At 42.2% G+C, this 23685-nt stretch overlaps 1 long non-coding RNA gene across 3 annotated transcripts; it reads right to left on the reverse strand.

Annotated features, from left to right (window-relative positions):
* Positions 1-589: 589 nt before the first annotated feature.
* On the reverse strand, positions 590-23685 carry LOC108348529 (uncharacterized). Of its 3 annotated transcripts, XR_015641173.1 has the most exons (5): positions 23599-23685; positions 20992-21060; positions 4000-4109; positions 1076-2552; positions 590-969 (listed from the first exon to the last, which is right to left on the reverse strand). It is a non-coding gene; the product is annotated as an uncharacterized LOC108348529 (long non-coding RNA). The 3 variants fall into 3 exon arrangements; XR_015641174.1 differs by lacking the exons at positions 590-969; positions 1076-2552; positions 4000-4109 and adding an exon at positions 16548-18659; XR_015641172.1 differs by lacking the exons at positions 590-969; positions 1076-2552; positions 4000-4109 and adding an exon at positions 16550-18662.

Raw genomic sequence — 23685 nt, forward strand, 5'->3', positions numbered from 1 at the left:
CTATGTGAGCTGTATGGGATAAAAGTCTTTTTCTCAAAAATGTTGGCTCAACTTTAAGAACCAAAAGTCTCAAAATGTCTTCATGATTTTAGGATGGACTGTGATCGAATAAGCTCCTACAGATTTTACACACTCCTGCAAAATTCCCTTAGCTCTACCTCAAGCGGATGCCACCTTCATCCCTCCCACAATGTCATTGTGTCCTGTAGATGAGATGTCATAACTCTCAGACTACCTCTCAGATATAGATGACATAGCTGTCTCACTACTACTCAGGCTTTACCTGAGACAACAGCACCTTCCCTCAGAACAATGTCTCCTCACACACTGGAAGAGATGGAAGCGGAAGCGGAAGCAGAAACGGAAACGGAAGCAGAAACGGAAACGGAAGCGGAAATGGAAACGCTGCTGTGTTTTGGTCTGTCCTAATATCAGTACGTAGTACTACAGTGACGTTGCCTTTTTAACTCTCTGCTTCCATATCCTGCATCAGAAGGTCTTGCCCTCAGCCTTCTAGAGACAATTGGAGCTTTTTATCGCCTTCAACCCCACTCAACCGAACCACAAGATTCTGTCTCACCACAACAATTCTGTATTGCAACAACTTTCTGTTTAATCCTAACTGGCCTCCTGTACCTTTTCATTCACGCCTGGGGGGAGGAGCCATCCCTCCCAGGCAGCTCATTAAATTACAAGATGCAAAAGGCTTCTCCTCTGTGTAAGGTCTATGAGTAGAAAGCAGTTGCGGGAGAACAGACTCCTTGCTGGAGCAGTCCACCTGGGACGTAGCTTTTGACGCTTGGTGCCAACGTTGGTGTGGAGTTTTAATGAATCCGTTGCCTTGGGTTCCCTCCTGCCGGCTTTTTTCCTTGGAAAGCTTGCTCTACACTTGCGCGGTTTTCGCCACACAATTCCAGAATGGAATATCCATAGCTATCTTTTTAGCATTCTCCAGTGGCTTCAGTCTCTCTGAGAGAAAAGAAAGGGGATTTTTATTCTCCTTGTCCTTTGGATTGCACACAGCACACTCACTCTCATGTCTCCGGCCCAGCCTCTCACGATTTCTGAGACTTACTGGTCAACCTCTGGCCTCGGGTCCGTTGCATTTGCTTTTCTGGCAGACAGACGCTCAGTCCTCACACTTCTTCATCCTTTCCTCTCGGGGCTCAACTGCCCTCCTTTCACCACCGTTTCAGGTTCCTCTGCTCACCTCACGGTCTTCCGTTCCTTTTTTCTCCTCTGTAGCACCCCTGACCGCTATTTTATTGCCTATTTCTGCTTCTCCCACCCACATAGAAGTCCCACAAGACTTTAACTCACTGTTATCTATTGCCTACAAAAACTGGTCAGGATGACCTGCTGGATGGATAACTGGTAGGCTGGATGGATAGGTGGACCTGCACAATCTCCAAAAGGAAAGGATATAGGTAAATGTGGTTATTCTGTGTCCATATGTCACATGACTGGAAGACCAGTTACTTTGACAGTTCAGAAGGGAGGATAGCGAATTCAAGGCTAGCTTGGGCAACCAAGTGAGAAGATGCTGTCCTACCATAGGTATATAGCCATCTTCATCACCACCAGAGAAACGATGAGCTTGTTTTTAAATGTCTAACCATGGTGTGATGGTGAATCTTGGTTTTTGGCTCGCCAAACCATTGAAAGATGCCTCGAGTGTAATCAATTGCTGTCTCCTCTGTGACTGTGGGGGTGTTTCCAGAGACAGCTGTGGGTCAGTAAATGGAGGCATGTAAGCACATCCTTAAATCAGGGCAGTGGCAGATTGCACTCGGATGAAACAGAAAACTAAAGAAAGAAGCAGCTCCCAGGCTCCCCCGGGCAAATATGTTTTCTTCTGCCAGTGTTTGCAATTTGAGCATCAAATTCTTGCTTCATCAGCCTTTGAGTGATGCAAACTTGTACTAGCGACTCTCATGGAGGCTGCATCACTGGTCCCTCATATCCTGAGCCTTCAGCTTCTTGAACTGAAAATATCTACTGTTTCCTCAGTTCTCCAGCCTACAAATGGCCATTGTAGAATTATCAGTCCTCCGAATGCATAATCTAACAACTTCATTCTCAGGACCTCACGTGGTGGTTTGAATGACAATGGCCCCTTGGGGTCCCCAGCTGGTGGAACTGTTTGGGAACAATTAGGAGGTGTGGCCTTCTTGCAAGAGATCTGTTACTAGGGGTGGGCTTGGAAGTTTCAAAAGGCTTTGTCATTCCCAGTGTGCTCTCTGCTGCTTGTGGATCAAGGTAAGAGCTCTTGGCTTTCCTGAGGTCATGGACTCTGACCCTCTGAAACTGTAACTTCTCAAACTTCTTTTGTGTGTTTGTAAGTTGCCTGGGTTATTGGTATTTTTATCTAGTGAGTTTCTAGATAGGGTTAACTGAGATGATATGGAATGGCGTTTAATGCTAGGCTTACAATTTCAGCAAGGAAGGCATGGTGGCAGCAGCAGAGGCTGGAGGTTGGCCTTATTGGAGGATTACTAGGGTAGGGCTCTGAGGTTTCAAAAGGCTTCAGACATTCCCTAGGAGCTGGGTTCCTGGAATGAATTAAAAGGAGAAAACCAGTTGAACACTAGAATGTGTGTGTGCGCACACAGACAGACAGACAGACAGACACACACACACACCTACCTCTCCCTCTCCCTCTCCCTCTCCCTCTCCCTCTCCCTCTCCCTCTCCCTCTTCCTGCCCCTCTCCTTCTCCCTCTTCCTCTCCCTCTCCCTCTCTCCGACTTGGGCTACAACATGACCAGTTGTCTTCACTTACGCCAACAGGTAGGAACCCCTGGAACTACAAACCACAACAAACTCCTTCCTTCTTAAGTTTTTATGTCAAGAATTTGATTACACCAACAACAATAACAACAGCAATAAGTAAATAAATAAAACGACATCTGTTACATTTATGAGTGAAATGCCTCATTAAACACAACTCGACGTTTAACGAAAGGCAGTATGAGACAACATATAGCAAAACAACATTTTGTGCATCTGTCCATGAACACATCACAAGTGTGTTCGGCTGTGTACATACAAACAAAACCTGAAGAGGGACAGGCAAAGGGTGCTGGTCCTAAGGGAACATGTAACCTCACAGGCCTTCTTCTAAGACTAGAGCAATCAGGAATGTTTTCAAGATGGTGTGGATCATAGCACACGGAGGAGAAGTCCATGACTCCTGTAAGCAGGTTTCCTGTGAGCCTGTCTGCACCATGATGGTGCCATTGTGGGAGGATGAAAGTCCTTCTGCAGCTTCAGCCTCTCTGCGGTACATCTGCCAGATTATTGGCTCCTCTTTCTCCCGGTATGTTAATTATGTCAAAGCCAATTAGTGGATAGTGTTTTATATGAAATCATTCAAACAGCACTCCTCTGGAAAAAGTGACTTCTTTAAACAGAGAGCAGCTAGAAGCAAAACCATAAAGTATTGATTTCTACCTGTTTAATTGAATCATCTGAAGTTTCAATAAAGCTTATTGGAAATTTTTTATTACTTCTTAAAACAATACTTCAATGGCTGCTACGGCCTTCTCTGTGTTCCTTAGCTACTCCCATTAGCACTATAAAGTTGAAACAACCTCCCCTCAGAGCTCAGGGTGTTAACTTGGCTTCTTGCTTTGCAATACATATAGCTTTTTAGTACAAATAACTTTAATATAAAAAACTTTCTCATACAATATAGTTTTATCATGTTTTCCCCTACCAACTCCTACCAGATCCTACCTCTCCACCTCCCCAACCTCAACAACTTCATTCTTTCTCTCAAAAGACATAAAAATAAGTCCTCCAAAAGAACACAGGTTGAAACAAAAATCTCACATAAAACACATTGGGTCAGTTCTGTGTGGGCCAATTACTCCTGGGCATGGGGCAAACCTTGGAGTGTGTTTGATTGTCCCAGTGATAACCCATTAGAGAAGATGGATTTTCCCAGCAGACAACCACTGCAAATAGTATCTTGGTTGGGGTGGGGCTTCATACCTACCACCCTCTCTTACTGCTGGGACCTGGGCTGGCTTGAACTTGTACAGGTCTCGTATGAGCTGCCAATGTCTCTGTGAGTTATAGGTGCGTCCATCCTGGTGTGCCAGGCTTCTTTCGTAGGAGAGAAAGACATATGTAAATCACTGGAGGGAAGGGATAATTGACACGAGACACTGTCCTACATTTTATTAAATGCACCCAAAACATCTTTGGCTGTTTATAAGATTTTCATGGTGTTTGATGCGGTCTGTGAAAAGCACACCATGAGTTACAGTGGAGAGGAACAGAGGGAGTCAGTTATAGCTGCAGTGCTAAGAGGAGAAGGAAAAAATCCTCAGTCACAACTCTTCCTATTTCTGTACTCTTCAGAACAGAAGAGAAACCATTCTCAGGTGGCACCCAGCCAATCTCTAACTTGGAATCAATTGCTTTGCCAACAAGGAACACAAAAGATGTTCATTGTTTGCAAACCGACTTCCCTGCAAGGGTGCCTTGTCTCCACACTTGCTGACGGCAGGTTCAGACATCGCTGTGGCTGCTCTGTGCTCCTTTCCTCTTGTGCCCTGTTTCCAAGGCTTTCTGGAAGAAAGCAAATCTGCCTCCCATCCCGAGGACAGGGAGACTTTCCACTTCTCAGTGTGATCTCTTCATTACTGCTGTGGGACCACAGCAGGCGATTGTCCTGGAAGACAGTAGCCGGTATAATTATCTGCACAAAACAAGCCAGTGGGTGGCCCTTGGATTTTTTGAAGTTTTTGTTTTTAAAATTTGTGTACAGTCTTTTTATCTCAACATGGTGTAGCCGGATAGATTTGGGATTTGGGGAATGGTAATGGTGATGTATGTGAGTCTCTCTCTCTCTCTCTCTCTCTCTCTCTCTCTCTCTCTGTGTGTGTGTGTGATTGCAGAACACAAAGGACAAGAAAGAAAGAGAACTGGGCAACTGCTTCATCTTTAACTCCTCTCTAGAGGATAAACAGAAATGGGAACTGGGAATAATAGATTACTATTATTATATTAATTAATTAATATTAATAATATAGTAAGGCTTATGCTGTTCATCTCTTCCTCCTCCTCTTCCTCCCTCAATATTTTAAGATTTTGGAAAATTTTCTTTCACTGTCTCAGATCTATTCCTTCCCAGGGCATCATCACCATACCTCTCCTCACCTTCACTTCACAGCTGTCCTCTGGGAGCATCGCTCCCTCCTGCTCCTCAGGTCCCTGATGAGTCCCCAACCTTTCGAGTGGCCTTGCTGCACCCTTGTTATCCACCAGCATCCTGTGTCGGCTGGAATCCTAACTGTTGCTGGGTCAATGGGAAACATGCATTCTTGGCTCTCAGGGACCCTACACAGACTCATACATATAGTCAGGCTGCATCTTGGAATGTATAATAGATTTATTATTTTGAAGATTTATTTTACTTTTATATATGTTTCTCCCCCACCCACCTCCTCTATATGTCATGTGTGTGTGCAGGTGTCCACAGAGGCCTGAATAGGACTCCAGAAGTCTTCTGAAAGTACACTGCCAGGAGGGTATGAGCCACCCAGCACGGTGCAAGGAACTGAATTCAGGTCCTCTGCAAGAACAGCAAACTTTTTTTTTAATTTTGTTTAAATTTTTTCATACGATGTATTTTGATTATGTTTTACCCCTTCCCTAATTCCTCCTAAAACCCCCTTCCCTCCATCCCCACCTGATTTTATGCCCTTTTCTTTCTCTCTTTTAACTTTTGATCGATTCTTTGTGAAATTCACAACATGCACCCCAATCTCGCTCATCTCCCCATCCCTTCATATCCTCCCTTCACCCCTGGTACCACCTGCCCCCTCAAAAACCAACCAAACAAAAATACAATAAACAAAACAAAAACATCTTGCCATGAAAGCTGCAGTAGGTCACTGTGTGTCCCACAATGCACCCTTCTGCCCAAACAGCAAATGTTCCTGGCCCCCAGTAGCAGCCAGGGCAAGGATGTCACCATGGCCTCAGGTGGCAGCACAGGTCACTCAGATCAGTTTGGCCCTTGGTGCTGTCAGCACTGCTCCTGAACACTAACATGGTCTCAAGCCTTTCCCATCTCTCCATCACTCCATCACATAGTCACTCAGAGTAGTGGTACCCACTCTCTCTCTCTCTCTCTCTCTCTCTCTCTCTCTCTCTCTCTCAACAAAAACAAATAAAAACAAAAAAGCACAAAACCGAACAAAAACAAAAATAATGAACAAACAACAATAACCCCCCAAACTAAAACAAAACAAAAACCAAAAATCACCCAACAAAAAAATAAACCCAACAAACAACAAAAAAACAAAAGAACTTCACAAAAACAAAAATCAAAACAAATGAGCCAAAGCACAACTTTGTATAAATAAAACAAAAAGTCTACAACAACAACAACCAAATAATGTTGTGTTCATTTTGTGTTGAATAACTGATCATGGGCATGTGGCCTGCTCAGGGCAGAGGCTGATAAGCCAATGACACTCCCTCGGAGAAAACTGATTTTCCCTGTGCCCACGGCCGTCAGTTGTAAATAGCTTCTTAGTTAGAGGTACAACCCCATGTTTCCTCTCCCTCTAAGCGCAGTAAGTGTAACTGACATCTGAGCCATCTCTGCTGCCCATACAGCGTAATTTTTAAATAAAACCCCACAAAATGTCTAGATAATCATTGTGAATATACAAGTACACAAAAATTACAAATATACAAATATGAGTCACATCAAGAGTTCAAAAAGTTGCTTCTTCCTCCCTCCCTCCCTCCCTCCCTTCCTTTCTTTCTTCCTTCCTTCCTTCCTTTCTTTCTTTCTTTCTTTCTTTCTTTCTTTCTTCCTTTCTTCCTTTCTTTCTTTCTTTCTTTCTTCCTTCCTTCCTTTCTTTCTTTCTTTCTTCCTTCCTTCCTTCCTTCCTTTCTTTCTTTCTTTCTTCCTTCCTTCCTTCCTTCCTTTCTTCCTTCCTTCCTTTCTTTCTTTCTTTCTTTTTTTTTTTTTTTTCCGGAGCTGAGGACTGAACCCAGGGCCTTGTGCTTGCTAGGCAAGCACTCTACCACTGAGCTAAATCCCCAACTCTTTCTTTCTTTCTTCCTTCCTTTCTTTCTTTCTTTCTTTCTTCCTTCCTTCCTTCCTTTCTTTCTTTCTTTCTTTCTTCCTTCCTTTCTTCCTTTCTTCCTTCCTTCCTTTCTTTCTTTCTTTCTTCCTTCCTTCCTTCCTTTCTTTCTTTCTTCCTTCCTTCCTTTCTTTCTTTCTTTCTTCCTTCCTTCCTTCCTTTCTTTCTTTCTTTCTTCCTTCCTTTCTTCCTTTCTTCCTTCCTTTCTTTCTTTCTTTCTTTCTTTCTTCCTTCCTTTCTTTCTTTCTTCCTTCCTTCGTTCCTTCCTTCCTTCCTTCCTTCCTTTCTTTCTTTCTTTCTTTCTTTCTTTCTTTCTTTCTTTCTTTCTTTCTTTCTTTCTATCTTACCATCTTTCAGGGTCTTTCTATGTAATCCTAGACGGCCTGCACCTCACTGTGTAGACTAAGATCTCATAGAGATCTGCCAGCCTCTGTTTCCTTGCTGCTACGATTAAAGCTGTGCCCTTAGCCCTGCCACAGAAAAGGTATTTTGAGCCTGCGATCATTTTATTATGTGTGACTGCAACCGAAATGCATTGAGTGCGCTGTATTTTCTTATGATGGTTTTTATGTGCAAGTCACTGTTTGGGATGCTACATTAATGTGTCCGACTGAAATTGTATTTCCTATTTTATTGCTTTTGAACACTGAGCTGAACTATGATTACTATCTATAGAAATCTGGAATGGTTTTTTAATGTAGTTTCTAGAATGCTCTTTGAAATGATAAGCCCGTTGTTAGGGGGGGAGAAGGAGTTCTAAGAATACTTTTTTCATCATCAAGTCAAAGGACATTCATAGTATCCCAAGCTGAACCTGTCTAGTAAGGACTTCCACCCTTCGCTAGAATGTGCTCTTGCAAAGGCACGTTATTTAACACGTGACAATTACTAATCTCTGGTTGATCTGAACTATGACTATCTCAAAAGTCTTGGAGAAAAGCCATGGGTGCACCTGCACCTGCCAATTAGAGGTGGGTGGATCTCTGTAAGTTTGAGCTTAGTCTGATTTATGTAAGTTCCAGACCAGCCAGAGCTTTATGATGAGACCCCCCCAATCTCAAAAAGAAATAAAAAATAAATGAAAATAAAGAGAAACTTGTAAGTACTTCGAGTCCTGATTTCATTTAGTAGTATAATGAGTCAATTTAGCTAAATGTGGATGCTTTGAGGTTGTAAAATGTTACCAAATTGCTACAACAATTTCTGCTGATGAATTAAAGGCTGAGCAAAGTATGCCTAGGTTCCATTTTCCCATATCAGATATGTGCTCGTGTAAATGTACTTTTTGGCTACTTTAGTGGGTTCTTATACCTACTACCCTTCTCCACCCCAATCCCTTCTAACCCAACACTAGGTAAGAGAGAAAGAAGGTTAGAGGAGAAAGCGCCAGTAGATCTATTTACACTACTTCCTGCTGACCAGCGGTGTTGAATTCCTTGGGGCAAGTCCAGTCTTTGTTGTCAAAATATCTCCAACCAGCAATCCAGCAAACCAGCAAACTGCAAACCAGCAATTTAGTAAAATCAGCAAAAGAACAAACGTAATAGCAGGAACCAGGGTTAGCAGCTCAGGAAGCATCAGCCACTGCAGCCTCTCAGGGCTCTGGCCTCTCTAGACTCACCACAATAACAAACTTCACTATCTTCAGCTGGGAGAATCACACCCCTGCCAGAGCATGAGGCAAGTCATAGTCAGCTGCTGTGGACAGTCTGACGCAGCCCCACATCCCATTTAACCTGGGATTAAAACAAAAACATATTCGCATAACAAAACACTTTATTTTTAAAGGAAACCAAAATTCTTTCTACATGTTTACCTAATTTCCTTTGGAATACAGGTTTGTCCTTTTCCTAGGTATTGCAATGCCCCCGAGGTGTGATTGCTCCCTGGACTTAGACCCAAGTGAGCTATGTGACTTCCCTCTACCCCCAAGTTATTCCTGATTGGTAAACAGAGATGCCTATAGCCTATAGCTGGACAGAATTGAGATAGACAAGGCTTGGGCTGTGAGGAGAACTACAAGGAGAGAAGAAGGTAGAGAGAGAAGAACCATAGGGTAAGAATCTAGAAATCATGGCCATGAGAGGGAGCCAACTGAAGTTAAGAGCAGTCCAGATGGAACATGGTAAAGCTGTATCGTGGATTCAGCGATTGGCAGGGAATAGCATAGAGGGTAGATAGCTGCCTTCCTCTCATGCTGATTAAGACTTAGCATAAATATAAAAGTTGTGTGTCTTTTATCCAGGAACTGAATGACCAAGGCGGGATAAGAAGTGCAGGATTGAGACGAAGCATTTTCTACAATATGATGTAACTTTAAAAATAAAAAAGAAAAAGAAAAAAGAAAACCAAAATTCTCACTACGAGTTCATTAAATTCCCTGTGACATGTTTGTCCCTCTGCCCCACAGTCAAGTCAAATTCAGCATGGCTACAACAAAGCAAGCCTTTACATTCTTCTGGGATTATGTGTGTTGGTGGCTTCTATCTCCTTCCACCTACAAGCCTAGTCCAGGCACCAATGAGTGAGTAGTTCTTACACCATTCCTTAGTCTCTTATCCAATCACATTCTCTTTTACTCTAAATTCTCTGACCTTTTCCAATCATGGAGTCACCATACTTTTTTTTTTTTTAATGTACTGACATCAGCTGTTCACTTGATAAACTCGTGCAATCAATCTCTCTTTTTAAAAAAATTATTTTTTTTTATGTATCTGACTACACTGTCACTGTCATCAGATGCACCACTCTATCTACAGGTTAAGATATATTACTTTAACATGGCTCATAAAATTCCTTGGAGTCTTGTGGTTCTGCCCTATGCCTTGCCAGCTCATCTGGAATTGTGCTGTTTGGTAGGATAGCCATTAACTAACTGCGACTTCTTTTCTAAAACATGTTTTATATGTACACATCTGTGTGCTATTTCTCATGTGTGTGTACAGTGTGCAGGTGTGGGTGCATGCAGGTGATTATGTCCAGAGAGGCCAGAAGTCTGCGTTGAATTGAGTATTGTTCCCGATTGCTTTCCTTATTTTCTAAGACAGGGTCTCTTAATGAGTGCAGAGCTTGTTACTATGGCTACACTAGGTGGATAGACAGTCATAGGGATCCTCCTGTCTCTGCCTTCCCAGAGCTGTGATTACAGGTATGTTGTGCTATTACACCTAGCTCTTGACATGGGATCTAGGGATCCCAACACAAGTCTACATGCTTAGGTGGCAAGTGCTTTTACCATCTCCCTAGTCATCCAAAGGAATTTTAAAGAAAGTAAGTTAGACTATAATAAACTCTATTTCTCATTCACACTTGTTCCATTTCAAATAGTCACACAGAACTCTGCAGTGGCTTTGGAGAGGAAAACATGAACACTTCATCCTCATTCCACAGAATATTGTACTGAAACAAACACACAGACAAACAAACAAATAAACAAAAAAGAACCAAAGAAAACAAAATAACACCTCACACACAGGCAGTGATCTATGTGGTCAGTAATTTTCTAACTAAATGTGCATTCATCTCATTCATATTGCTTACTACTTACTTCCTGTTTTCCCATTATTTGAATGATGAGCACCTTGCTAGCCCATATCGATTTCTGTGTCTACTTCATCCCTTGATCTTAGTAATTATGTACTATATATCTTTTAAATCTAATATCAAACTTAAAAATCAAACCTTTGAGAATTAAATACCTCAAAAAAATTCTAATTTGAAGTAAAACTCTCCTTAATCTTGTTTTGGAAATATCGCTCCATGTTTGATATTTTAGTTGGGTATAAAATGTGCAGTGGTTACTTTTATAATACCAACGATATAAAGTCCAGTTCAGTTTGTGGCAAGCAAGCTTACTTCAAGTACAAGAGTTAAATTAATGTTCCACTTAATGACTACATTGGCCATATCTCTAGTCCAGTAGATAGACTACATATCTATTTTGTTTTTAATAAAAATTAGACTATGGAGGTGAAAAAAAAGAACTAAAGATTAGTTTTCTTCTTTAACTATCAATTGGTTTTTACAATTAATGAATCGCAGTGACAATTCAAAGGGTGGTATTTCATAATAGTTTCCTCAGAGACTGAATCATTCCAGCCTGAAACTTCCTAGTCAGGAAGGCAAACAGCTCAAGAGAGTTTCAGGAAGTCCCTGCAACTGACCAGATTTACTAGGCCCCCTCCCCGGCAGAGTAAACAATAAAAGCAAAGTCCCTCTCAGACAAGAAACAGAAACTGCCAAGAAGATTGAGACCAGACCAGTTACCTGGGAAAGGTTTAAACCAGCTGAGTCACAGGAAAAGGGCTCTCTGCAACCTGCTTAGCTGCCTCTAGGCTGTGCAGTGCACTCTAGGCTCCCAGCTTTGTAAGCTGTCATTCACGCTCTGCTGGGGTGGGCTTTGGTGATATAACTGTCTTTGAGTTATTTCTGCTCCTGTAAGTAACCTCTCACCCCATTACGCTTCCTTGGTTCACCAAGTTGTTCTTTGGTGGTATCTGCACTTTGGTCACTTGTGGGTTTCCCTATCGTGGGTGAGTAGGTGTGTCTTCCATCCTCTCAGGACAAGTTTTGTCACACAACCGTGGCTTACTGTTGTATTAAATTTTAATGGTTTAATTGACGACGGGAAATGATTTGTGGGACATCTAAAATGGCTCTTCAGAAGACACTTTTGGCTTTCAGTTTTCTCTTATTTGTGAAAGTTTTATGTGGTTTTTAGGGACTTGGAGTTTAAGTACTCTGTGGGCAGGAAGTGTGAGTCTGTTTTTTTTCTGCTCTACATTCTGTTTCCACTGTTTTCTTCTACTTTGATAGTTCAGCACATTCACAGTTGAATGGTAATATGTGGTGTGGGTGGGCAGTGGTTAACTTAGGGTTTTACTACTGGGACAAAACACCATGACCAAAAAGCAAGTTGGGGAGGAAAAGGTTTATTTGGCTTACACTTCCAGACCATAGTCCATCATTGGAGGGAGTCAAGACAGAACTCAATGGAGCAAGAACCTGGAGGCAGGAGCTGATGCAGAGGCCATGGAGGGGTGCTGCTTACTGGCTTGCTCCCCATGGCTTGCTCAGCTTGCCTTCTTACAGAACCCAAGACCACCAGTCCAGGGATAGCACCATCACCACCCTTCCCCTTTGATCACTAATTGAGAAAGTGTCTTATGGCTGGATCTCATGGAGGCATTTCTTCAACTGAGGCTCCTTCCTCTCTGATGGCTCTAGCTTGTGTCAAGTTGACCCTCAAAACCAGGCAGCACATTGCGTAAAGGTACCTGCTTCCAGCCAGAGGGACTGAGTTCAGTTTTGGAGACCCATGAGGTGGAAGGATAGAACCAATTCCTGAAAGTCACCCTCTGATTTCCACACAGTTGCTGTGGCTTGTGCGTGTTCATCCGCTCAATCATTTAATTAGTTAATCAATGTCGAAGTAAAAACATAAAATTGTCATATCTAGATTCCGAAATATCCATGTCTAGTATTTTGATAATTATAATGACTTTAACGTTTTATGACTAAGTTAAATGCGTGTGTAGGTGTGTGGATCATGAGACAAGTAAGTTTGGGAGTTCTTTGGGGAAGGGAGGGGAGGAGTGGGGCTGTAGCTAAGTAGCAGAGTGTTTGCTTAGCATGTGCGGGGTTCTGCTTTGCATCGCCAGCACTGAAAACTGAGAGAGAAAGTAGGAGCAGGGGAGAGATAAAGCAACTCCCACCAGAAAGCTTTTATCTACAAAAAGCACCTTGAGGAAAATTAGTTTAAGCCAGAATTTATTATTCTGATTAATGGGTGCTTGTACAATATTGAGACAATTATAGGCTATCTCTTTTCTTCCATTGAAAAGGTGTAATTTCCCAGAAACAGTTATCTAGAGGAACCATAAAGTTCATATACATGGCTGTAGGGTGCACTGCCCAGTCTGTACATAAAGATATTTACTTACAAAGTAGCTAACTTCTCACGAACTTGGGCCAAGTCTGTGAAAATAAGTGAAACAGAGTACAATATACTTTCCTTCCTATTACAGAAAATGTAATAAAAGCTGGCACCATGGCTGCCTCAGGAGTGCCTGACCCTTTGGGGCAGGGTAACAAATGAACCCCACCTTTGAAAGGTCTAAAAACCTTGGAAATAAAAATTTTCAATTCCCTGGGAAGCATACTGGGCAGAGCCACTGACAATGGCCCTTCAGTCAGTGATAGCCCTGACTGAGGGAGGTTAAGTGAGGAGCTGAGCCAGCTCTTGGGACACCGCGCTGGAGGAGATAACAAGGCCAGAACCAAGCTGGTTCCAAAAATTCTTCAAGATCTCAACAAATATAATAAAACAAACATAGTAGCCAATCAGAATTGTACTAACGTCACGGCTCTGCCCCTACCAATCACATTAGAGGTTACTTAATTCCCCCAGCCCTACATAAAAGGGCCCCTGAACCCCTGGAGTCATCACCATTGTGATGAATGGTTGACCCCAGCATATTGGTAATTTCTGCAAAGTCAAAGCCCATTGCCTTTGCATACTATTTCAGTCTGGGGTCTTCCTTCAGTGTTTATTGAACCCTAACAATTTATGACTTGCTTGCATAATGTACTCAGTGTGTTTGCGTGTAAGGAGGCAGGAGGCAAGATGAACTCGTCATGGAAGCTTAGGGCTGTTGCTGCTGTGGCTCTCCCACTCAGAGGAGAGGACACACGAAGACTGCATAACTCCTGTTCTAGAGAGAACGTATCTAGGCTATTCGTGTTCACCACCCATTGGCTGGTGTTCATTACACAGCTCTGCCCTACTCGAAGGGAGCTTGGGATGAAGGGTAAATGAATATTGGATAAACACTACCCTTGACTTATAATCAAACAGAGAAAGAAAGTCAAAGCCCAGTTGCCTCAATCCCACATTTATCCCAGGGATAAATAAATATTAACGTAAAACAATTCTATTTTCAAGCCAAATGGATGGGAAATTGATTTCGTTGGAGCCAGTTTGCCTATTTTCAAATACTAGTTTCCCGTGATTAACCTTTGATAATATCGATCCAGGGCTTATGTCAAATGGAAAGCCTTATTCCCGTATATAAAAGGGTTGGTTAGTGGAGGACATAGAAATCTTATCCGATGGGAAGGCGACATGGATTAACTTTTCATCCACAGATCAGCTGCCTAGTGTAGATGGGGGCTCAGCTGCAGTATCACAGTCATCTCCACAATGGCAGTGTCGTAGTAAATATTAAAGTAAGATACACCAACCCACACTATTGCCGGCACTGGCGGGCCAATGGCTTCTGCGGGGTATTTTCACCTCAATCAGCAAATCGTCTCCACTCAACTCACTAAGTACCCAATTTCCATCCCACACTACAGCAGGCTTTCTGGGCCCCGTGGCCATCTCGCTACCATGGTTAGCCCCATCAGCGATCGACCATCCATCTAGTTTCCAAGGTGGGTTGCTGCCACGCCAGTTCCATACAGAGACCGCCTATCTCGCTCTCTTGCTGCGGTCCCTGCTCACATTCCCAGCAACCCAGTGAAATCAAAACTCAATGAGTTTGTTATTGATCAATCAGATTTATAGCAGTAAATTCTCACTCCACAGACGTCTATGCAATAAACTCAGGGCCAATTAATATTGATATAAATTGTCCACCTAGATAAGACAAATTGTCCTATAAAAATCCATCCCTTACAAAGTATTCATAACTACCTATGGCCCTTTAAGGCCACACAGATCTGGGTCGTCCTTCTCTACCCCCATCTTGGTTCTTCTCCTACCTTCCCATCTCTCCAGCCATACAAAAACTCTGTCCCCGCCTTTCTTTTTCACTGCCCAATCACAGGCTTTGCCTTATCTTGGGCCTGCCCTCATCTGCATAAAGACATCTATCCACATGGGAGTGCATTATTAAATATGCAAATTGACACGGGTACGTTCACTAGGTCTGATGTCAGAAGCTCTGTCTGCGGTATGGCAGAAGTTTTCTAGAAGAGTAGGATCTGCACCATGGAGAAACTGAGGCACAGCACTGTTTATTTCTGTTGTCTAAGAGCAAGCTCAAGTTCGTGTGGCTTTCAAATGCTTTTCCCCCTAGAATTTCCGTCTCTGTTCACAATTCTCCATCTCCTTGTCCTTCGCCCGGCTTTTCACAAGCTCTTAACCTAGTGAATTGCACAGCCCGCATTCAGAACTCACAAGTCACTTACACTTTTACCTGTTAACACAGTTCTGTGACAAGTGGGATCCTCATCATGGGGCTGCAGTCAGAGCTCAAGCGTCTGAAAATGACTGCATGAGAGGCCCTGAGGACTGTATCTCAGAGGTACACGTGGCACACACACGAATTTTGTGACTTTGGCCTTCATCCCCCAAATATTTTATTTATAACAATACAAGTTTCCCCAAATCCAAAGAAACCCGAAACTTCAAAACATTTATTTCCCAGAGCAATCCTGGAGAAAGGAAGTGGGGGTGTGGAAGTGAGGCAACATCCTGTACCTGGTAATTCTAAAGTCTACTTCAGGCTTCTTTTCCTCTTTCTCTCCAGACAGCTGCTGTTATTTTCTCTCCTTGGCTCTTTCATTGGACTTAGGTTATCTTTGTGAACGCTTAACCAGGAAGAAGAAAGAAGATGCTGCACCTTGTAACTTTCTGTTAGAACTGGACAATGCCTATGGGATACTAGGACCTAAAGCACTTAGAATCTAGAGAGAAATTTTTGGAGACGTGGCCAGAAAGTGGTTTATTTTTTTATAGATGTATGGCTATAGGTGATAGAGACCTTAGCCCTCTCTGGTGTTCAAGTTTTAGAATCCCCTTGGGCTTCCTTAAGGACTCCATCAGATAGAGTCTGTATTATGGGCAAATGTTTACACAAAATTTATGTGTTGGTGTCCAAGTCCACCAACATGCCCGATATGAAACAGAGGACAATATCCCTAAGAAGCTTTGCTCTTGTGCCTGGGATCCAAACCCTCCTAGGAGAGGCTCAAGGGAACTGGTTCACCCCTTCTGCACATGAAGGCGTTTGGCAATTTAGTTCATGTTGTGAGAGTCCAGTTGACTGAGGGAAGGAAAAGTGATGTTGTGAGGGGTGGAGTTGTTGGTAGCATCAGTCTGGGTCCTTGATCCATGAGAATAAAGGTGGATTTGTAAGTGTTTCCTCACCAGTCAAAGCGAGGCCTTTTTCAGTTGTAATAGCCATTCCAAGAAATGTTCTGATTCTGAGGAAATTACTTCTGTGTCATCTGTCTAATTATGGTCATGGGCTACCAATTACCTACAAAGAAATATGTATATATATATACATATATATACCTATATATATATATATATATATATCATCTCACTAGAGCATCCAATGAACATACAACTCACATCATCAATCATTCACCCTAGGAATTGATATTTCAGTTCCTCCTCAATCTATAAGCTAGCAAAACTCTCACGTTCTCTTCCCAATTGTCCTTTATTAGAAGTTATCTTTGTGGTTTTCAGAGAGAGCTTAGACTCTTAAGGTCACTAGGCTGTAATTTACCTAAAGCTGCTTTTTTGGCAACTTAGATTGTGGAAGGTTAAAGACTGGTATAAAGTCCTGGGCACGCCTTTTACTAAAGGTGGAATCCTTGGCTCTTTCATTGGACTGAGGTTATCTCTGTGGATGCTCAGCCAGGAAGAAGAAAGAAGATGCTGTGCCGGTTTGGTGCTCAGGCCTAAGACGCTGAGAGCTCCACCTGGCTGACAGAGCCCCTCAGTGGAAGCTTGACAGAACGTGCCTTGCCCTGCTCTCATTCTTGCTGTCACAAAGGACTTGGGGTTTTCAGAATTGCAGTGATCCTGTTTCTTCCTATACCGAAAGGATTTCCAGGGTTCTCAGGAAGTTGTCTTTGCATGAACCAAAGGGAGACTGATCTGGTTAGCTAAGACTCAATCAGATGATTCTCTTAAAAAGTTCTTTCCAACAAATGGGGCTGGGACAACTGATAGCCACAGAATGAAGTTGGATCCCCTTCCTCATACCACACACAGGAAATTTAACTCACAACAGACGTTTCAATTAAGATATGCTAAAGATATAAAAGCCTGGTAAACATAAGGGTAAATATTTATGAAGTTGACATGGCACCCATCTATTTGGCTACAGTATCAAAAGTTCAAGTGTTAGTAAAATCAAAAGAGATTTGTGTAATTTATGAAAACTAGAAACTTCTTAATTCTAAGGACAGAACTGAGAGAGTGAAAAGTCAGCCACAAAAATGAGACCTCCTGCAAATCATACCTACATTGATTGTAACAAGGCATGCGTTTATATCATGTAGGACAATGCTGGCCTTCAGTAGCAAATATATAAATGGTTCATTGAAAGGAAGAAGAAAATAAGCAAAGGACCCTGCTAAAGAAGACACATGAACAACCAATAAACGCATCAAAAATGCCTAAGTTGTTATTAAGACAATGGCCAGAATCATAAAGGCATACTATGATTTATAAACATAAAGATATACTATAGTGGAAACGCCACAGAAAATATTGTGGGCTGAAAACCGTGAATGGGAGTGAGACTCCCCTTGCGTTGCTCGTGGTAAAGACACAGGTTCTTGTGGAAAGCAGAGTAGCACATCCTTGAACTACTTAGCATAGACCCGCCATTGCACCCTGCAGTTGCAACCCGAGGTAAAAACTAAGTGGATTGCACACCTTCTGTTTCTCATGGGGACACGCAGCTGCCTTATTCACAATTTCTCCGAGTAAGAAGCTACAGGAAGAACCATCGGTTGATGAATAGATAGTAAATCGTGATGCAACCTGAAAGCAGCATCACTCTTCAATAACGAAAACAAGGCATGCCATAGCAGAGACGGGTCTTGAGGATATCATTCTGAGTCACAAAAGAACACCTATCGATTGATTCCAGTCATTTGGTATGAAAAGGAAAACCTAGAGATGAAAACAGAATAGGAGTTTAGGGCTCAGGGTGAGTGACAGCTAAAAGGAACAAGATTCTTACGGAGGATGACAGATAAGCAACTACCCCTGCAGTCTGGACTTAAAGCGAGTCTGTGACCGAGACAACGACATCAAGTCACACACCTTAGACGAGTGTACTATATGATATATGGATCGGATCTTAATAAAGATGTGTTCATGTGAAGCTGGGATATGACACGGCTCTTGTGTGGGGTGATTTGTCACACACCAGCCAGAACTAATAATCTACTTCAGCTTCCATTTCTCGGAAGATTGCATTTGGAGTTCAATTGCCATGATTTGAAAAGCACAGACGCTGTAGCAGTCTACTTGCTTGGGACCAACGGCCAATCTGGTCTTCCAACCGATTCCAACAGAGGCCATTTTGGTCATCTGGTCCAGCCAGTGTAGACTGCTGCTGTCCAAGAACCCAGAGTTCCCCTCCTCTGGAGAAAGAATCCGAAGCCGTGCTCGGCCAACCTACAGGGCTATGATTGTGGTAAACTTGAGAGTCTTTTTGTCTGCTCTCTCGGGGAAGAAATGTTTACAGGGAGAAGCCATGCCTTGGTTTTTCTTCATCTTGTTTGTAGAATCCTGCTGCATAGAAAAATATTGACAGGTGACAGATATATTGACCTTAAAGAGTGTCTTCAACTTTCTACAGTGGGGGAGCTACGCTCGGATGCTTGCTATGTTAGAAAGAGATGCAACATGAGTTATGTTGCTACAACATGTGGAAGAATGCATTCCTGCCATTAAGGAGGTGTAGATGGACACTTCTGTTTATAATGAAACAAAACCCACATTGTAGACCTATTTAACTCAAATTAATATGACTTAAAATGTTCATGATTCTAATGTTACCAACATGGGGAAAGGGTACTATTGAATAAAATCCTTATGTCTTTATAATTCAGTCGGTTCTCATTTTTATACTAAAAAGTATTGTTTCATAATAATTTTGGCTCCTGTGTCCACATATGATGAGGGTAATTTGTTTATGCTTAGATGGCAGTGATCTAATTCTGGATAAGAAAGGGTCCCCGCACTGGAAGAAAGTTGCTAATTCCAGTAAAACAAATTTTGAAACCTTCTTGAGTAAAAAGTACAGGAGATCCAGATCTGCTTTGTTTTGCTAAAATTAGAATCAACATTTTGTGAGCTCCAGCCTCATCAGGAAGTCATCGCATTCGTCACCCTCCTGGCACTACATGGGGATTAATCTCTCCTTTCATCAGCCCCTCTGACTGTTGCACAATCTTATAAAGTCCCCCACAAAGCCCAATTAATAGCACTGCTTTCTTCAAACCCCATGAATATACAATTAATAACCAGTGATCGTGGGAGAACAAAAGAAAACAACTTCAGATTTTCTAAATCATTTTGACAGACAGCTGTATTCCATGGGATAGTTCAAGGAGTCGCCGTCTCCCTGTTATATATTTATTAAAGACAAATTGGATTGAGCATTTTAGTGGCAGGACAAAGAAGCTGTGTTATAATTAACTTTCATGAATGCATTTGGGATTTAAAAAATTCATTTCCAATGTTTAATAACCTCATCATTTAACTTGTACTAACGTCACTCTATTGCAAAGTCATCTATGGCCATACCACACCGTTTAGTTACTGAATGTTGTCTTGATTTATAGTCAGATGTTTTTCCTTCTTTGACCAAAATCCCCACATGGATATGACATGGTTGCTATGACTACTGTGGACTTTCTGACACCTGTAACGGGGCCAAATAGAAGCCCAGTGACTACTTCCTGAGTAAATAAAAGTACGTTTCTGTCTTCATTAAAAATAATGCTGTATAGCAATCATAATAAATACCTACCTGGTCTTCATTAGTGATAAGCTAATCCAGCTGATAATACTTAAGGTAAGATCTAACTGGGAAGTCAGCTTGTCTAGAAGGAAAAAGCTTTGGGTGGCCTCTCAAGGTCAAGTTCACAAACAGTGTTAGCAGTTTCCTCTGTTGAAGTCATGTAGTCCACAGAGTCCAGTAGATTTCAAGCCAAGGATCCCCTATTATCTATGCAGAGAACTGAAATATGGGCCTCTGCAGTCAGCCCCAGTTGGTAGGGTGCTCCAGGCATCTTAGGTAAGGAAATATCTTTTTAAATCTGCAACATCAAATTCATTTTCTGTCTTGAGTCCAATCTCACCATAACTACCATTCCATTCCACTGGAATGTGGGAATCAGGGTAAGAGACACCAATCATATGCACACACACACTTTATGAAAGAAAACATGGCTTACTTCACTTAACAATAATCTCCAATTTTATCATTTCCTGTAAATGCCACAGCTTTATTCCTGATTTTAAAACAGCGGAATAAAATTCCATTATGTATACAGTACTACATTCTCTTTGTCCATTCATCTGTTGGTGGAGCTCTAGGCTGTTTCTATATCTTGGCTGTCTAAATAGAGCATTGGTAAACATCTGAGATTATCTCTGTGGTTTGCTGACTTAGACATGCATACATAGATACTTACACACACACACACACACTCATGCACTCATTGCACACACACACACACACACACACGCACACGCACACACTCATGCACTCAAGAGTTGTATAGTAAATCATATGGTCTGTTTACTGTCATCCAGCCAACAGTTCAAGGGATGCTATCTTCTTTGGTAGAGGCTAAAACTCTAGAATTCTGAGAAGCCATCTCTGATGGCACTGGGAGCTTTCTTTCCTTTCCAACTGTGTTTGACAGTGAGCCATATGCTTCTTGGGTTCTAGACCCTAAATTAAAATACCAGCATGTATTAATGACTTTTCATTACGATGACAAAACGAAGCTACTTCAAAGAGGAAGGGGTTTTTGGTTAATGGTTTAAGATGGGATACTGTCCTCCATGCCAAGGAGGGTGAAGTATTGGTGGTGAGGAGTCTACTCACATGGCATCCTCAGCCAGGAAGCAGAAAGCCCATAGGAAGTAGGGCTAGAGAAGATCGCTTGCATGACATCTAATTCAGGAAACAGAAAGCAGACAGGAAATAGGGCTAGGTTACAATCTCAGTAGGTCATACCCCCATTCACCTATTTCTTCTAGCAAGGCTCTATATCTTAAAGATTCCACAACCTGGGGCTGGGGATTTAGCTCAGTGGTAGAGCGCTTACCTAGGAAGCGCAAGGCCCTGGGTTTGGTCCCCAGCTCTGAAAAAAAGAACCAAAAAACAAACAAACAAACAAAAAAAAAGATTCCACAACCTTGCAAAACAGCACCATCATCTATTTGTCATTATGTGTATATGTGTGTAAGGTTGTGCACCATGTGTGTGCAGGTGCTTATGAAGTCCAGTAGAGGGCATCAAGAGCCTAGTGATGTGAGTGCTGGGTTCCAAACTCAGGTACTCTGGAATAGCAGCAAACACTTCTGCAGAGACATCTCCAGTCCCAGAAAATGCTTCTCAACAAAAACTGACACCTCTTCTGGGGTACAAACTTCATGTTCTTTCCCCCTCTCAGTTTAGCTTCCATAGCAGACCTTGGATGAACTTTCTCTCCTTGGCTGATATCTTAGTATTGTGATCCCTGAAAGGTTCCATCTGACCTCACAAGAGCAATGTTGCTAACATCATGGCTATGCTTGACACTAAGTCACATCTACTCCCGCCTCACATGAGTAATGACCAAGTTAAATCAACTGTATCTTGTAGGCAGGGAGAAATGGAGGCAGGCCTGACTGAGAGGCTGCCCAGGTAGAAATCTTCCTTAAGAACTTATTTCAACAGAGTGAAGATGAGACAGAAAAACCCTCAGTGTTTTTCAAAATAATCAAGATACTTATAAAAGTAAAAGAATGAGGGATTTTTCCCCTAGTTATTATCTTAGAATTTTAAAAGGCCTTTTCAGTCCATCTTCTCAGGACTCAGCCCCACACTGGTTTTCATTGTCCCATACATAAAACTTTTCCCAATACCTGGGAGACAGCACTTGGAGACAATAGAGGAGAACCAGCTTGGAACTATTCTGTTTAATCAAGAATAAAGTCAATGTCAGAGACTCAGTGTTCTAGATCAACAGTTTTCAGGATTGATACATCTTAATCAAGTAATTAGGTGACTTTTTCAGTGGTGTTTTCCACACCGGAGAGAGGAACAGATTTGCCGCTTTGCTCCGATGCCTGCTAGCAGCAGTGTTCGTTGTTAACAGAGACATTTACACGGAGCCACCAGTTGGCAGGGGCTAACACTTTATTGCTTGCTATTCCCACATGCTGAGGATTGTGGGAAGGCTGCCAAGCTTTCTGTCTCATGTAGCTCTTCAGCATAGTAACAACAGAATGCCTTTTCAAAAGAAAGAAAAGCCAGCAAAGGAGACAATGGAACTAAGTGTCTATTTTTTTTAAATTATTATTAAAAAATAGAATGAGGGATTTTGGTAATGATTCTTTCTGGCTTCTTTCCTTCCTACCTCCCTTCTTTTACTCTCCTTTTTTGCTTGTTTGCTTCTGTATTTACTTTGAGAGGGGGCAGAGGCAGGGGCATTTTGACAAGTTGAGATCCACAGTGGGTTCCAGACACCCCAAAGAAACAATAAAAAGATTTTAAGAAGGAAAGAAAGAAAGGAAGGAAGGAAGGGAGAAAGAAAGAAAAAAGAGGGGTATCTTTCTATTTCCCATCTTGCCATTTCCTTCTGTGCTACCGTTTTTCATCATAAATGATTGATAGGCACAAGAGGGGACATATAAGAAGGGACATATAAGAAATGATGGAAAGTATTTCTTATTCATCCATGTTTCTCAAGTTGGCAACACCTTCTTTGTGTGTTGGACAAACTCTAGTTGGAACAGAAACCACTCCTTGCCAAGTCCTTATTCCCCTTCTCCTCAGTCTCTGCCTGACTTTTTTGTTTGGCAGTGTCCTGGGTGCTGTCTGTGAACTGGAAAGCAGAGGTGGTGGACAGGTATATTGTGCATCTTTCGCATAGCTTCTCATTTCAGAACAACTTGGACTGAATTCCCCCTTCCCCATTTATATATTAGAATGTGGATCTGGTGTACTTCCTTCTGGATCCAGGGCATTTGGGAGGTAATTAAGTCATAAGAGTAGAAACTGCAAATGGTATGATGGTTAATCTTGTGTCAGCTTGGGTGGACTAACCTAGGAAACTCTTGTCTGGGCATCTCTGAGAGGGTCTTTCCATAGTGATCAAGTGAAAAGGGAAGACACATTCTGGGTGTAAAGACTCAGTGGTCTAGAATGAATGAATGAGTGAATGAATGAATAAATGAAATGAATGAAAAGGAGAGAGATTGTGGAGCAGCGGTATCCACATCTCTTTGCTTCCCAACTGTGGACGCAATGTGACCAGCTGTCTTACACTCCAGCAGCTACACCCCTCCTCCATAATGGACTGCACCTCCTCAACGTCAAGAGGTAAAATGAATCCTTCCTTTCTTATGATTCATTCCTTGGATATTTTGTTCCAACAACAAGAAGAGTAACTAATAGACATGGGATGAGCACAGGGGAACAAGGCAGAAGGTTAGCTCGCTCTACCATTCTATGCTCCTGGAAGAGAGTCCTCACTGCAAATGCAACCACCCCACCATCATGATCTTGAACTTCAGCTTTTGGAACACAGGA

This window comes from Rattus norvegicus, chromosome 17 (assembly GCF_021556685.1).
Source record: "Rattus norvegicus strain SHRSP/BbbUtx chromosome 17, alternate assembly SHRSP_T2T, whole genome shotgun sequence".
Taxonomy (NCBI): Eukaryota; Metazoa; Chordata; class Mammalia; order Rodentia; family Muridae; genus Rattus; species Rattus norvegicus.